This window comes from Procambarus clarkii, chromosome 37 (assembly GCF_040958095.1).
Source record: "Procambarus clarkii isolate CNS0578487 chromosome 37, FALCON_Pclarkii_2.0, whole genome shotgun sequence".
NCBI classification, from domain to species: Eukaryota; Metazoa; Arthropoda; class Malacostraca; order Decapoda; family Cambaridae; genus Procambarus; species Procambarus clarkii.
Genome location: NC_091186.1, coordinates 20,614,639 through 20,631,906, shown reverse-complemented (window position 1 = coordinate 20,631,906; position 17,268 = coordinate 20,614,639). Strand labels below are relative to the sequence as shown.

The window sequence follows — 17,268 nt, the reverse complement described above, 5'->3', positions numbered from 1 at the left end:
ACAACAATCACATAACAATCTCTAACATCCTAGGGTCTAAACAACAATCACATAACAATCTCTAACATCCTAGGGTCTAAACAACAATCACATAACAATCTCTAACATCCTAGGGTCTAAACAACAATCACATAACAAGCAGATAAAACTCTCCAAAAATGGTCACATACTTGAATTAGGCTTAGATATTGCAACTAAATTCAATGGCTTCTTTTCATCAATTGGTACTAACCTTGCCAGAAAATTCCCAGAGACCCAGACACATGTTACTACATATCTCACAGGCAGCTATCATAACTCTTTACTCCTTTTACCAGTCAACCCGACAGACTTTATATCAATAATTCAATGACTTATAACCAAAGCTGGTAGCATTATTGAAATACCATCTATGAAATATAAGAGTGCTGCTCCTGCTCTTGCACCAGCCATAGTTCTGCTATTCAAATCTCTAAAGTGTCATATTTTTCCTGATATCCTTAAAAAAAACACGAGTGATGCCAGTTCATAAAGGAGGTAAGACAGCTCACATAAACAATTACAGATTAATATCAAATCTACCATTACTAATAATAATATTTGAAAACATTATTTACAAACATCTTTATTCCAGCTTTGTAAACTCAACATATTAAGTCTCTGCCAGTTTGTCTTCTGTTCCCAAAAGAGTTCCAATGATGCTATTATTTGTCTGCTTAATAAAAACGGGTTTCCAGTTGGCCTCTTCATTGACCTGAGAAAGGTCTTTGATATTGTAAACCATAACTACCATCAGCCTCCTGAAGCAGAGCCGGGGCCGCACGATCCCCAGGAGGTGGACGTCCTGGTTCCATACCTACCGGTTCCATACCTACGGGTTCCATACCTACGGGTTCCATACCTACCGGTTCCATACCTACGGGTTCCATACCTACGGGTTCCATACCCACGGGTTCCATACCTACGGGTTCCATACCTACGGGTTCCATACCTACGGGTTCCATACCCACGGGTTCCATACCTACGGGTTCCATACCTACGGGTTCCATACCTACGGGTTCCATACCCACGGGTTCCATACCCACGGGTTCCATACCCACGGGTTCCATACCCACGGGTTCCATACCTACCGGTTCCATACCTACGGGTTCCATACCCACGGGTTCCATACCCACGGGTTCCATACCCACGGGTTCCATACCCACGGGTTCCATACCCACGGGTTCCATACCTACGGGTTCCATACCTACCGGTTCCATACCTACGGGTTCCATACCCACGGGTTCCATACCCACGGGTTCCATACCTACGGGTTCCATACCCACGGGTTCCATACCTACGGGTTCCATACCCACGGGTTCCATACCCACGGGTTCCATACCTACGGGTTCCATACCTACGGGTTCCATACCCACGGGTTCCATACCTACGGGTTCCATACCTACGGGTTCCATACCTACGGGTTCCATACCTACGGGTTCCATACCTACGGGTTCCATACCTACGGGTTCTATACCTACGGGTTCCATACCTACGGGTTCCATACCCACGGGTTCCATACCTACGGGTTCCATACCTACGGGTTCCATACCTACGGGTTCCATACCTACGGGTTCCATACCCACGGGTTCCATACCTACGGGTTCCATACCTACGGGTTCCATACCTACGGGTTCCATACCTACGGGTTCCATACCTACGGGTTCCATACCCACGGGTTCCATACCTACGGGTTCCATACCTACGGGTTCCATACCTACGGGTTCCATACCTACGGGTTCCATACCCACGGGTTCCATACCTACGGGTTCCATACCTACGGGTTCCATACCCACGGGTTCCATACCTACGGGTTCCATACCCACGGGTTCCATACCTACGGGTTCCATACCTACGGGTTCCATACCTACGGGTTCCATACCCACGGGTTCCATACCTACCGGTTCCATACCCACGGGTTCCATACCCACGGGTTCCATACCTACGGGTTCCATACCTACGGGTTCCATACCTACGGGTTCCATACCCACGGGTTCCATACCTACGGGTTCCATACCCACGGGTTCCATACCTACGGGTTCCATACCTACGGGTTCCATACCCACGGGTTCCATACCTACGGGTTCCATACCTACGGGTTCCATACCCACGGGTTCCATACCTACCGGTTCCATACCCACGGGTTCCATACCCACGGGTTCCATACCTACGGGTTCCATACCTACGGGTTCCATACCTACGGGTTCCATACCTACGGGTTCCATACCCACGGGTTCCATACCCACGGGTTCCATACCCACGGGTTCCATACCTACGGGTTCCATACCTACGGGTTCCATACCTACGGGTTCCATACCTACGGGTTCCATACCCACGGGTTCCATACCCACGGGTTCCATACCTACGGGTTCCATACCTACGGGTTCCATACCTACGGGTTCCATACCTACGGGTTCCATACCCACGGGTTCCATACCTACGGGTTCCATACCCACGGGTTCCATACCTACGGGTTCCATACCTACGGGTTCCATACCTACGGGTTCCAGACAAAGATCGTCACAGCCCCCTTTCATCCGAGGCCGGCTTCCTTCAAGACCAAGCAGAGGGAAGAGTGATAATTATTAATTAATTATATTATTATTATAATAATTCTTATAAATAGACCAACACCATTTTATTTGATAGTAAATCATCAAATCAGATTCAACTTCAGATATACAATGTTAACATTAGCAATAAAAGTGAGGGAAAGTTCCTTAGCCTATACACAGACAAGAGATTGAACTTCAGCACTAACATACAACACATTGCTATAAAAGTCTCAAAAACGGTCTGTATACTTTCTAAAATCAGATATTATGCTCCACACTCTGTTCTCCTCTCATTATACTACGCACTAATCAATCCCAATCATATAATATAATAATAATATTTTTTTTTATTTATTGTTAACAATATTATTAAGAAAACATGGAGCACTATTTCCCAAATATTAGGATCAAAAAAGATTTTGAATAAAAATACAATACTCCTATCCAATGACGATGGTGTGCTTTCAGCCTCTGACACTGCTATTGAATTCAATAGTTTCTTCTTGTCCATTGGCACATTCCTTGCAAATAATATTCCATCCTCCCTAACTAATGCTATGGACTACCTAACAGGAAGCTATCCAGAATCTCTGTACCTAATTCCCACTAATTCCTCTGATGTTAATGAGATAAGCCTTTCTCTTAAAACAATGTCAAGTGCCCTTGCTGAGATACCAACTCTGATTTACAAAAAAGTCTCTAGATTTCTAACTCCAGCCATTGCACTGCTCTAGAACAAATCACTTGAACTCCAAACCTTTTTGGATATCCCCCCCCCCCCTCCCCACACACACAAACAAAAGCAAGAGTAACCCCAGTCCATAAATGTGGTGATCTCACTGATATCAACAATTTCAGACCTATATAAATTCTGCCAACCATGTAAAAAATATTTGAAAAGCTAATCCACAAGCATCTTTACTCTTATTTAGCTAAACACAATATACTTAGCTCTTGCCATCATGGCCTCAGACCTAAAAAAAAGCACTAACGATGCACTGATCAGTATGATTAACTTGATACATGCAGCTCTTCATAAAAATGAGTTCCCTGTTGGCTAATTTGTTGACCTATGCAATGTTTTTGACACTGTCAACTACCAAAACCTTCTTCTTAAATTACATCATTATGGAGTAAGAGGTCATGGAGTCACCCTCCAATGCCTTTAGTCTTACCTTGACAGGCTCCAGTATGTTTCTGTAAATAATTCCATTTCTCCCACACTTCCCATCAACATCGGTGTTCCACAGGGCAGCATACTTGGCTTTCTCCTCTTTCTCATCTACATGAATGACCTTCTAAATGCCTCTCAACACCTTAACCCAATTTTATTTGCTGATGACACAACCTTCCTTTTCTCCAGTCCTAACGCTCTTACTCTGAATTATACAGTGAATACTGAACTAAATAAAGTCCATCTTTGGCTAACTGCAAACAAATTCACCCTTAACATTGACAAAACCTTCTTTATTTTGTTTGGTAATAAATCCTCAGATCAAACTAATCTAAGAATAAACATTATCCAAATTAGTATCAAAGTAGATGGTAAATTCCTTGATGTTCTTGTGGATAACAAGCTGAATTTCCAGGGACACATTCACAATATAGCAAAAAAGTTTCTAAAACTTTTTGCATTCTTTCTAATATCAGGTATTATGTACCTCGCCCTGCCCTGGTAACCCTCTCTTATTATTACTCTCTCATCTATCCTTATCTCAATTATTGTATTTGTGCTTGGGGTTCTACTACCCAAAATGATCTACGTCCTCTAATTACTCAACACAAATCTGCCATTAGAACAATAACAAACTCTGTCCCCAGACAGCACACTGCACCCTTAAATCTTTGAATATGTTAGATATTAAGTCACTGCACATTCTCTCAAGTGTACTCTGTATATTTAAATCTCTGAACTGTCATGCTAATCCTGACCTTAAACACTTCCTAGAAGGATGTAACAGAACCCATGGGCACCGCACCAAAAACAAATACCTATTTGATGCTCCAAGAGTGCGACTTGGAAATGTCGCACTCGACCCAAACTAGAAATGCTCTGCAAATCAAGGGACCCAGAATGTGGAATGACGTTCCCAATTACGTCTGAGGTTGTACCCTCTCAACCAGTTTAAGAGAAAAACTAAGTACTGCCTAATAAACTCTATGAAATCTACCTTAACCCCTAAATGTCAACCCCAAGTCTTGCTATTTTCAAACAATACTGTTGACTAACTTGTATAATTGCTGATTTCCATCATGTTTTTTTCCCCCATTTTAACCTTTTTCAACTCAATTTATCCTTTGATCTCAATTAGTATTACGTTTTAGTCTAAGTGTTTTTCCCCACTCCCAGCCGGAAATGCTGTGCGTATTAATGGCTTTAGGCATTGTATATACTAGCTCTTTCTAGAAATCCAACATTATGTTTGTAACTCATAAACATTTGCAAATTACCTCAAGCCTATCATCACTCAGCAAAAATCTGCTCTCAGAACTATAACAATCTCTGTTTTAAAGACAACACACACCCCTTCTGTTAGATCCCTTAACATGCTAAACATACACTTCCTCCACACATTCTCATGTGCTATCTACATGTTCAAAACCTTGTTCCAAAATGCTAATCTTGATCTGAAACTTTTCCATGATTGGTGTAATAGAACCCATGAAATAACTACACCAGAAATAAACATATCTTTGTTATCCCCAGAGTCAGGCTAAATCTGAGCAAATACTCTATGCAAATGAAAGGTTCCAGTCTTTGGAAGTTACCGCCTGATGAATTAAAAATGTTCCAAACTATACCTGGTTCAAAAGTAAGACCAAAATGAACCTAATTACATCCTCATAGTTTCCTACCTTGTGCTTCAAACTCACACTGTTCTTGTACTACCCACTTTCCCAATATTAATACTTACGACTAGTTAAGTACTTAATCTCTACAAGTGTAATCACCTAAATCAGTTTATATTGTTGAAATATAATCTTACCATAATGTACTTTTTCACCTTACCTGATATGTTAGCTTAAGGACCTGCCTGAAACGCTATGTGTGTTAGTAACATTGCAAGAATGTAAAAATATCCCTCTAATGTAATCTCACTAAGTCATTGTACCTGTTTGTAAATAAAATATTATTATTATTATTATTATTATTATTATTATTATTATTATTATTATTATTATTATTATTATTATTATTATTATTATTATTATTATTATTATTATTCTAAACTCTTGGTTCACGCTTCAACGCGTGAAAGGAAAAGCTTCGAAGGCAAAACAACACTGGAAACGGGAGATCGGAGCCAGAGCGACTCAACTTTTTCTCAGCAACACAACTCAAAAGTCGACTCAGCGACTTTTATAGTCTCTGTGGTGTAGTGGTAAGACACTCGCCTGGCGTTCCGCGAGCGCTTTGTCATGGGTTCGTATCCTGGCCGAGGAGGATTTACTGGGCGCAAATCCTTAACTGTAGCCTCTGTTTAACTCAACAGTAAAACGTGTACTTGGTTGTAAAACGATTCTTCGCGGCGAGGATCGTATTCCAGGGACCTGCCCGAAACGCTACGCGTACTAGTGGCTGTACAAGAATGTAACAACTCTTGTATATATCTCAAACTGCGACCAGGCATATCGGAATAGAACTGACGGTGAGGTAAGTTAGATTACCGGGTATGCCTCCCTCCATACCCCAAATGAGGGGGGGGGGGGGGGGCAAACTAGCATGCACTAGTTTCACTTATTGATGACAGGTATAGACTTTTACATTATGGAGTCAGTTGTTCTAACAACAGTACAGTAGTTTATTTACATTATTGACAGAAAAGAAATACTAAGATGTAATTTAGAGAAGCAACTGGAACATTACATAAGAGTAGTATAGTATAATTAACGTTTAATGGGGTCGACACTTAAAAATATACAAGAGTCATAAAGGTCCTGAAAAACACTTTATAAATAAAATGCAGAGATTAAATGACAACGAAGAAAGGACAATTATTAGTAAATACAAATTTATTGTATGAGTAACACACACACACAAAAAGCATTGAATGTAATGAAACGCCAGTTTCTTGGAGAGCCCAAAAGTCTCCCAGACGCTATCCAGAACTGATATAGTGCTATATTAGTTGTGGTCATCAGTTACAGAGTTCTTATTCCTACTGGGGACCACGAGCCAGAACCTGGCACCCCCCCCCCCCCCTCAGAGAGGTGCCTATGAATAATTTTCATTTAAAGTATGTCATACTTGCCATCGACCAGGGAAGGCACCCAGAAAGGTAGGCGAAACAAAACAGACTACAGTCCGGTTAAACTTGCAACCTACGTCCTCAAAAGACAGGCACCCTAAAGCAACACAAGACCGCAGAGGCCCTGGTACGTTCACGAGATACTTGGAGGTCAGGACCCTGTTCGACCTCCAAAATCTTTGCGCCCGAATATCGTCCCAAGACATATTGCCAAAGATAGCCAAAAGAACGACATACTCACTAATATAATTGGCATGAGGGTAGACTGCAGGCTGGCTAGACTTAATGACACTGGCCAACACACGACCCCTGGAACAGAGGAAACCAGATCAACCCAGAGGGCGTCCACCGACACAGGACCGTTGACATGCAGGTAATGGCGCAAATCAGCTACTGGATACAGAACGTAACCAATCAACCATCCACAACCCGAGGACCCTTCCGGAAGTCCGCGTTTCATACATCACCAGAAAAGTACAAATCGGCTACAAACGAACAAAACAACCACCATGACCAAACACTCAACCCCCGGCGCCGGAAAAGAGCATGAAGCTCCCCAACCCGATCGATACCCACAGGCCAAACACAAAAACCTAAGATTTCCTAAAGCAATCACGAAGGAGCCACAACAACCCGATGAGAATAAAGAAAGGAAAGACCCTATTCAAAGACCAAGAAGGCTCAGGCGGAGCATGAGCAGGCCTGAGGTGAAAAATGCATAAGAAAGCTTGCAGAATGGAGCAGAAGTGATCGGCATGAGATGCTGATCCAGGAAAACCCAAGAGAGAAAGGACAAAACAACCTTGTCCGACACTGACGAAACCCGACAAAGAGAAAGAAAATGGCGGAAAGCCCACCAAGAAAATTTGCACTGTCGCTAAGAAAAACATCGCACGTGGGGCACGATCAAATTAGCGACGTGATCACAAAACAAATGGCAATACACACAGGGCAGAAATACCAGGCACATAAAGCGAACCAGCGAGGTACCTCACTGGCCCGACCAGCTGGATGAGACGGAGCCGCGTAAAAACACCTAGGATCAGACACCGAGCAATCAGCGCCTAAAACCAAGGATGTGCCTGCCACCAAGGGGCCAGGGAAAGAACTCTCCCCCAATAGGATTCCAGCCAAGCCAGAACCGGAGCAACAGATGGACCGGGAGGAAGAGGAACAGGAACTCCCACCTCGATCGGTCGTGTCGAGAAACGTCCACTTCGAGGGGTCTCACTCTCGTGGAACGGTGCCACATACAATGGACTATTGAGTGACAGTGGGGTGAAGTCCACATGGACCAGTGTGACACTGTCATCACCATGATAAGTTACTATTGAATAACAGTAGTGTGAAGTCCACATGGACCAGTGTGACACTGTCACCACCATGATAAGTTACTATTGAATAACAGTAGTGTGAAGTCCACATGGACCAGTGTGACACTGTCATCACCATGATAAGTTACTATTGAATAACAGTAGTGTGAAGTCCACATGGACCAGTGTGACACTGTCACCACCATGATAAGTTACTATTGAATAACAGTAGTGTGAAGTCCACATGGACCAGTGTGACACTGTCATCACCATGATAAGTTAATTTTTTTTTTTTTGCAAAGATATTCCTGCGTGGGCCCTAAGCGTCTGGCTGGCCCACTAAGTGATACTTGTTTCTGTTTTACTTAGGCGTAGTATGAGTATTTATGACTTGTCTGGTAGCTTCAGTAAGATTTTGCCCCATGTGTTTAACAATTTCTTCTACTCTATTGAATCTGAGTTGAAATCTTATTTGGTTTGTAACTGTGCACTGTGTAATATTTCAGTGGTCTGTCGGGCATTTTTCCACAGTGCTGACACTTCCTCTTATCTTCTGGAAACTCTAACCCTATTTCTCATGCACATGGGTATCCAAGACTGATGCAATGTAAGTGTACTTCTGTTGTTCTAATGCTCCCTTTCATTAAAATAAGTGGTTCGTAGTTGGTTGAATTCTTGTACCAACCCCGCAGATAATAATGTTGCAACTGCTGTGTTGTGGTCACTGTATATTTTCTGCATTTCTCAATTTCTAATTACTTTCTTAATCTGAGATAGGCTCTATGGTATGTAAATGTCTACATTTCTTCACTTAGTTGCAAGTTTTGCAGCATCGTCTGCAATGTCATTTCCTTTTATTTCCACATGACTTTTCCCCCAGTTGATAAGTACCCGACGGTCTTGACATTTGAGTGTTTGCATTAATGATATGACATCTGTGATCAGATGGATGTTGTCACGTATGTGTTCTTGTTGCAAGGTTTCAATGGTAATTATCAAATCTGTATGTATGATAACATGTCGGTATTCAGCAAGAGCATGTTTCAAAGCCTTTTGAATGGCTACTATCTGTAAAGTTGTAAACCCGTTTGAGAGTCTCCAACTATTTTCAGAATTTCCTGCCTTAACTGCAGCTCCAGTTTCTTGTCCCTGCTGGTCTACTGATCCATCTGTGAAGTATGTGAAGCTGTCGGATGCCAAGTTTGCCTCTATATGCATCTGTGCAATATTACGTAACAGATGAGGATTAGTCTGGTTCTTTTTTTCCTTCAAGAGCCATAAACTTAAAGTCCGCTGGCACCGATTCATAAGGGACTTGCATAACGAAGTCTGTATGTATTTCGTCGACACCGCTCTCAGTGACTGTATTTGTTATATCGAATGTATTGATGGTGTTAATTGCACAATGGGTCCACCTTTTGCTATTGGAAGCTCTTTTGTAATAAAACTTTTTTGTAGTGCTCCAGTGATTATTTCTTTAAATGTACTGATTCTGGGTCTAGTCAATATCTTGGTCAGTATGCAGGCAACAATCCCTTTTACCATAATTTAAATTGACGTTAGCTTGGTTTCTAGTCTTAGGGTCAGTATTTTAGTCCATCTGGGAGTCCCCTGTTATGACTCGCATTGCATCATTTTGAATAACCTCAACGTTTACCCACTGGCCAGGAAAAAGAGTTAGTAAGGCAGGCGCTGCATAATCAACTAGGGAACAAACGGTGAGTGTGTAAAACATTCTTAACACTTCGTTTCTCGCTCCTAGACAGGGCCCTGTGATTGTTCTCATTATATTCAGTCATGATTTTGCTTTCTCCTTCAGATATTGAATTTGCTTGTTGAATGTCATTTTATAATCCATCCACACTTCGAGATATTGATATTGTGTAACCCACTGAAGGTTAATGTCTTGAATGCGTAGGTTCCTGTCTGGAGTGTTGCCACCTAGTCTCATTGCCTAAAATATCTGTACAGCCCGATTCTTTAGCCCTAAAATGCTGCAATCTGATATTCTTTATCTAAAGCCCCTTGTAATTTATTTAGAAGTGAAGGACCTGTTATGACTAATGCTATATCATCAGCATAGCTTAGTAATTCAACCCCTTCTGCAAATGTCATGGTAACAAGGTTTTTCATAATGATGTTAAAAAGACTAGGATTAAGGACTCCTTCTCATGCAAGTGGTAGTCCGACACTTGTCCTTGCAACTTTACTCTGGCATACCTGTGACTTAGGTAATCTTGCATCCATGCTAGCATATTTCCCTTTACATGTTTTTAACTAAGGTGTGTAAATTTGCTTTTGGGCTTGCAGTTCGAATGCTTTTTCTAGATCAAGAAAGATCACTATGGCCGGACCTGAATTAATGTTGCTATGCAGTTGGCAGTACCTACTTCTCTAGTAAAGCCAAATATGTGCTTATGCAGGTCTCCAGTCTATCACAGTAGCCTATTTACGACAATCCGTTCTAGGTAGTAGTAGTAGGCATACATGAGTCTCTGGAGACTATGGAGTTGCGCTCTGGTTGTCGATCTGGAGTGGCCTCTCCAGTGTGCAAAGCCAGGGAAGGTTGATACGGAGAAGCTGTTACCCAACAGTAGGTCCCTCCCTCCACAGTGCCGAAAGTCTCCAATGGAAAGGCAAACACCAATACGATTGCAGGCGATGAGTCACAATAACGTGGCTAAAGAATGTTGACCCGACCACACACTAGAAGGTGAAGGGACGACGGCGTTTCGGTCCGTCCTGGACCATTCTCAAGTCGATTGAGAATGGTCCAGGACGGACCCAAACGTCGTCGTCCCTTCACCTTCTAGTGTGTGGTCTGGTCAACACCAATACGATTGATTCCAGCGCCGTCGCAGGAACTGTGAGCTCCGGAGTTGACCTCGAAGATGGTGAAATAAGGCACAGGGACTCCAAACCTGGAGACCGCCGTGGTCGGGGCCGGAGAAGAACCACCTCATCAAGGGAAAAAACTACCCCAGCCCCCTGAGGCAGAGCCTGGGCCGCACGACCCCCGGGAGGTGGACGTCCCAGTCCCACACCCACGGGTTCCAGACAGAGATCGTTACATCCCTCTTTCACCCGAGGCCGGCTTCCTTTAAGACCAAGCAGAAGAGTGATAATTATTAAATACAACAATTATAATAACTAAAGTTTAATATAACTTGAGTGGTCATTGCTTCTTGTAGTTGTTTTGTGAGTGTTGATAGTCTTGTGTCTAAACTACTGGACTGTTGTTGGTAGTCTGTATATCCATGTCGCGTTGTTTGTCCTCATGTGCTTTGTCTTGTCTCAGTCTGTCTATTTCTTGTGTAACTGTGGTCTGCTGCACGTTCTTGTACATTATTACACAAGTGATTTCTTGAATCTGTTGTTGTAAGACGTTCTGCATCATCTGTAGGCATTTGTTATCAGTGATCTTTACGATGTTTTTCAGTTGGACTTCGGAAAAACTGTAAATCTGTTGTGTTGATTCCGAAAGTAGCTGCTTTTTCCTTTTGTTGAATTTCTGCAGCATTTCTGTGTATTTCCTGATTTGGAATTGATAGCTTCGTAAAATTTGGTTCTGTGAGAGTGGGTCTCGGTTGTGGCTGTGCACGAGTGTTCCAGATGTTGGAGTTGGTATATGTAGTGCTTTATTCTGTGTCTAGAGTCTGTGTGTTTATCCTGGTCTGAGCAGTCTGCACTTTTTCTTTCCGTGCAGAGCAGGTTGTGCTCCAGGCATGATGTTTGCCTCCACAATTTGAACATTTGGCTGTTGTGGTCTGGTTTGCTTTGTGCTTGGCTATACAGTCTTTGGTTGGATGTCTCAGGCTGCACACTCCGCATCTCTCCTGCCCGGTGCAGCGTGATTGATGGTGGCCGTATTTCTGACACCTGTAGCGGCGCAGGGGTTCCGGGACGTATGGTCTCAGTCAGTATATTCCCCAGTTTCCAAGATTGAGTGTTTCTGGCACATGTACCATGACGGTCATCAGAACCTAACGTGTCGCTGCTTTGTCTACTTTTGTGCGGCATCGTTCCGCATTCAGGATTTGCTTGTGTTCTAGTATTGGATCCAGTGGAAAGTCGATTGGGTATGCCAAAAGCACGTCTCGTGTGCGTCTTTCTGAAGAGTCCAGCTTTTCCAAGCAAACAGGTTTCCTTTGTAGGACTGTTACTTTTTCTAAGTAATTTGCAGTGTGTTGGTCTTGTGGTGTCATTATTATTTCTCCTTTCAGGTTGACAGTGATGGAAAGTTTGAACTCTGGTTGTTCCTTTTCCACTGTCGTTACTACTCCATTTGATGTAGGGATGTGGTCTGTCTGCATTATCTTGAATTTTGGAAGATGTGCAGAGTCTGGCGATGTCTGGTGTGTGAGACTGGTGGAGTCCTCTCCTGTTTCATAATTCCTGTGACTTGGCTGTGGAGAGAGGTACAGTGTCTGACACTGGCTGGTGTGTGACTGATGCTGTCCTCTCTAGATCCATTATGCCTGGTGTCTTGCTAGTTGAAGCACCTGGAGTAGCCTCGATAGCAGTTTTCTTTGGTGCCTGCTGCACCTCGGTCCACTGTCCTTTCTCGTCTGTAAGCTGCCTCCATTGCTGCTTTTTCTTTGACTTCCCCATGATGTCTCCTCATAGTGAGGACCAATTCACTGCCCTACCAATGCTTGAGACACGCCTAGACCTGGAGAAATTTATTTCCCTCCAACGTAGGTTGTAAAATGATCCCTCCAGGTGGAATCAGGGATACCTAACTCCTAATTGAGCAGTTTGGTCTACCTTACCCTGTAAGGCTCAGTAGGTAAGACTTGCACCTTGCAGACTTCTGTCTGCAAGGTGCCCCCTTGTGGCGATGCCCTCGGGGTATCGCCTCGCCCTTCAGGGTAAGACTCTAAGTAGCTTGGTCAGACATATAGTCCTCACAAAAAAATCGGTCATGAGCGACGAGTGCGGTACGACAGTTTGGGTCGCCTGCGTACTGGGCTGCGCACAATACCAGTCAGCTAGAGAGCAGATAATCAACAACGTTGTTTGTCCATCAAGTTTAGACGAAACCGGTATTGTTTTCTTCCAAACAAGATATTCTCTGGGTCTTGAAGTATTGCTGTGTTCTTCCTCACAAAACCGCGATGATTTGAGCTGATGGATGCTCAGAATCTTAAGTTTTCCAGGGAACAAAACAATGTGTGGCCAGCTAGCAATGGTGCCGGCAGCGAGTGGATAAGTTACTACTGAGTGACAGTAGTGTGACTTCCACATAGACCAGTGTGACACTGGCACCACCATGATAAGAGTTATCAGTATGAGCGAGATAAGAGTGATAATGTTTACTGAGGTTCAACTCCTTAAATCAGTAATGACACCGCTGCTCTCTGCTGGGAAGTTGTTGTTACTGATGACTTCACCTTAGTCGACGTTACTGCTGTCTGCTGGCAACTCATCTTCAACTGTAAGTTTTCCTTGGAGATCTCTAATGTAAATTGATCATGCTGCTGGTTGCTTGTAAGATATGGTTATTTTTGTCTGCTGGTGGGTTATGGTTACTTCTGTCTGCTGGTGGGTTATGGTTACTTCTGTCTGCTGGTGGGTTATGGTTACTTCTGTCTGCTGGTGGGTTATGGTTACTTCTGTCTGCTGGTGGGTTATGGTTACTTCTGTCTGCTGGTGGGTTATGGTTACTTCTGTCTACTGGTGGGTTATTGTTACTTCTGTCTGCTGGTGGGTTATTGTTACTTCTGTCTGCTGGTGGGTTATGGTTACTTCTGTCTGCTGGTGGGTTATGGTTACTTCTGTCTGCTGGTGGGTTATGGTTACTTCTGTCTGCTGGTGGGTTATGGTTACTTCTGTCTACTGGTGGGTTATTGTTACTTCTGTCTGCTGGTGAGTTATGGTTACTTCTGTCTACTGGTGGGTTATTGTTACTTCTGTCTGCTGGTGAGTTATGGTTACTTCTGTCTACTGGTGGGTTATTGTTACTTCTGTCTGCTGGTGGGTTATGGTTACTTCTGTCTACTGGTGGGTTATGGTTACTTCTGTCTGCTGGTGGGTTATTGTTACTTCTGTCTGCTGGTGGGTTATGGTTACTTCTGTCTACTGGTGGGTTATTGTTACTTCTGTCTGCTGGTGAGTTATGGTTACTTCTGTCTACTGGTGGGTTATTGTTACTTCTGTCTGCTGGTGGGTTATTGTTGCTTCTGTCTGCTGGTAGGTTGTGGTTACTGCTGTCTGCTGGTGTTTTGTGCCTATTGCTGTCTACTGAAGTGCTGTGGATAATGCTGTCTACTGCTTGGTTGTGGTTAATGCTGTCTGTTGTGGGTTGTGGTTACTGTTGTCTACTGGTACTCAACTACTTGTACTCACCTAGTTGTGTTTACAAGGGTTGAGCTTCTGTTCTTTGGTACCGCCTCTCAACTGTCAATCAACAGGTGTACAGATTCCTGAGCCTACTGGGCTCTATCATATCTACATTTGAAACCGTGTATGGAGTTTGCCTCCACCACATCACTGCCGAATGCATTCAATTTGTTAACTACCCTCACACTGAAAAAATTCTTGTAATGTGTCTGTGACTCCTTTGGGTACTCGTTTTAACCTGTACTCACCTAGTTGGAGTGCAGCAGCACCTGTGTCCCCTTGTTGGTGTTCTGTACATGCTAAATAGTTTGACTTTGTCCACTGTCAATTTATCTGAGATATATGTTGTTGGTGATCAAGTCTCCCCTAACTCCTCTGTTTCCCAGGAACGTGAGGTTTAGTTCTAGTAGCCTTTTCTGGTAACTCATACCTCTCAATTCTGGAACTAGTCTGGTGGCATACCTTTGAATCTTTTCTAACTTTGTGTTGTGTTTACCTAGGTATGGACTCCAGGCTGGAGCTTCATACTCCCGGATTGGTCTGACATAAGTGGTATACAAGGTTCTTAGATAAGTTTCTAAAAGCAGTTCTTATGTTGGCTAACGTGGCATATGCCACTGATGATATCCTTTTGACGTGGGTTTCAGGGGAAAGGTTTGGTGTGATATCAACCCCCAGCTCTTTCTCTCTCTACATGACTCTTGTAGGATTGCACATCCCAGATGGTGCAATCCCATACATACTTAGATGGTACTTAACACATACCTGAGTTAAACTTTAGTAGCCATTTTCTAGACCATTCCTCCAATTGGTCCCGGTCGTCCTATAGTCTCTGTCTATCTTCATCTGTATTGATTTTTCTCATAATTATTGCATCATCAGCAAACATTGAGAGGAATGAGTTTATACCCTCTGAAAGATCATTTACATATATCAGAAAGAGGATGGATCCAAGTGCAGAGCCCTTTGGGCCTCCGCCGGTGACATCTAGCCATTCTGATGGCGAGATGTTTTCCTCCCCCCCCCCCATCCCCGCACAGTTACTCGCTGTATCCTGTTGCTTAGATACTCCCTTATCCACTGGAGCACCTTACCTTTTACTACTGTCGGGTTCTCCAACTCTTGTAACAGCCTGTTATGGGGTTATTGCGTCAAAGGCTTTCTGACAATCAAAGAAAATGCCCTATGCCCACCCTGCTCTTTCTTGTTTATTTTTTGTCACCTGGTCACAGAATTCTATTAAACCTGTGAGGCACAATTTACCTTCCCTGAACCCTAGTTTGTGGTGTGTTACTTTTCCTTTTGTTGGGTTGTGACAACTGCTGTCTAATGATGGGATGTGCTTTCTGCTATCTGCTGGTGGGTTGTGGTTAATGCTGTCTGCTGGTCGGTTATGGTTACTGCTGTCTGCTGGTGGGTTGTGGTTATGACTGTCTACCGGTCGGTTGTGGTTACTGCTGTCTGCTGGTGGGTTGTGGTTCCTTCTGTCTGCTGGTGGGTTATTGTTATTAATGTCTGCTGGTGGGTTGTCGTTGCTAATGTCTGCAGATTGGTTGTGGTTATTGCTATTGAGAAGGTGGATCTGAATTCAACCTGTCCTCTTAAAAAGAACGTCAACAGTTGCCGTTTGACTCTACGGCTGTTTTTGGACGTTATTTTGTCTTAAACTACGTCTATTTTTGCTTCCATGGACTATCGCTTGTTATACAATGAAATACCACACTCTTATTATTCTATAACTCACTGACTATGCTCTGATATATGTTCTTCAAGTAAAAATACATATATTTTTGCCTTAATTAGGCCATAATCCAGAAAATTCCAGCCCATCGATTTTTATATTTAGGAAAACATCTAATAAATTTGGAAATGAATTTTTCGTTCGCCGACAGTTTCTTGTTACTATTTAGTCTTTTATGTATTAATGTCGCTGGTCATTGTGACTTTCCCAGGATTTATATATGTTTTGTAGTAGCATTTAGTCAGACTACAGTAATGTAACTAATGGGGAAACCTTTATAGTCGTCGTAAATTAGTAATAATCATTTATCAAATAATAAATTAGCAAACATGTACAACTTCTTATGTTACGACTTTTCGGGTAGGCCGTTCTGTTTGTTTACAACCCCAATGTTTCAAAAAACACAATACTTTTAATATATAAGTGACTAAGTATGCTCTAATACATGGTCCTCAATGAAAATTATGTTTTTTTTTTGTTAATTTGTCCATAATGAATAAGATTCGTTACTGTTGATCTTTATATTAAGAAAAACATCTAAGAAATTTGGTATTGAATTTTCGTTCAAATAAAGTTTCCAGTTACTATTTCCTAGTTATCCCTAAATGTAGGTGGTCATTATTTTACTGTTATGTATATAGAAATTTAGCATTATGCATTTATAATACAGAACAATTTGGTCGTTCCACTGCCTCATAATTATATAAAATACATTGTGACAAATACTTGATAATTAAAATCAGAGTTTTTTGACAACTATAAAAAATCCTGTTGAAATCATGCCGTTTTGAGTTGTCATACGCTTCTCAGTAAATAATATTGTGTAATGTTTGGCACAATTTATCACTGTACTAGTATTTACAAACTGTTTAGGTATTAATGTATTCATTTTTTTTAATGTGTATAATATGTTACTTAATCCTAAACTTCTTTTGCAACATTTATATCAGTTATAAATAATTGTCGCGAAACGGCGTATGAAAAAATAAATTTCCCCAAATGAAATTAGTGTATCGGCGATCGAGCGGCCATATTTAAAAGTGTATACT

General features: G+C 42.4%; 1 protein-coding gene across 1 annotated transcript in view; it reads left to right on the top strand.

The window, feature by feature from the left end:
• The first annotated feature begins 13,141 nt into the window (after nucleotides 1-13,141).
• LOC123765802 (myb-like protein V) overlaps nucleotides 13,142-17,268 on the top strand; it is a 36,630-nt gene continuing 32,503 nt past the window's right edge. Inside the window, exon 1 of the mRNA XM_069337237.1 lies at nucleotides 13,142-13,573. The gene's annotated coding sequence lies outside the window, so the exon portion shown is untranslated. The remainder of the gene's footprint in view (nucleotides 13,574-17,268) is intronic.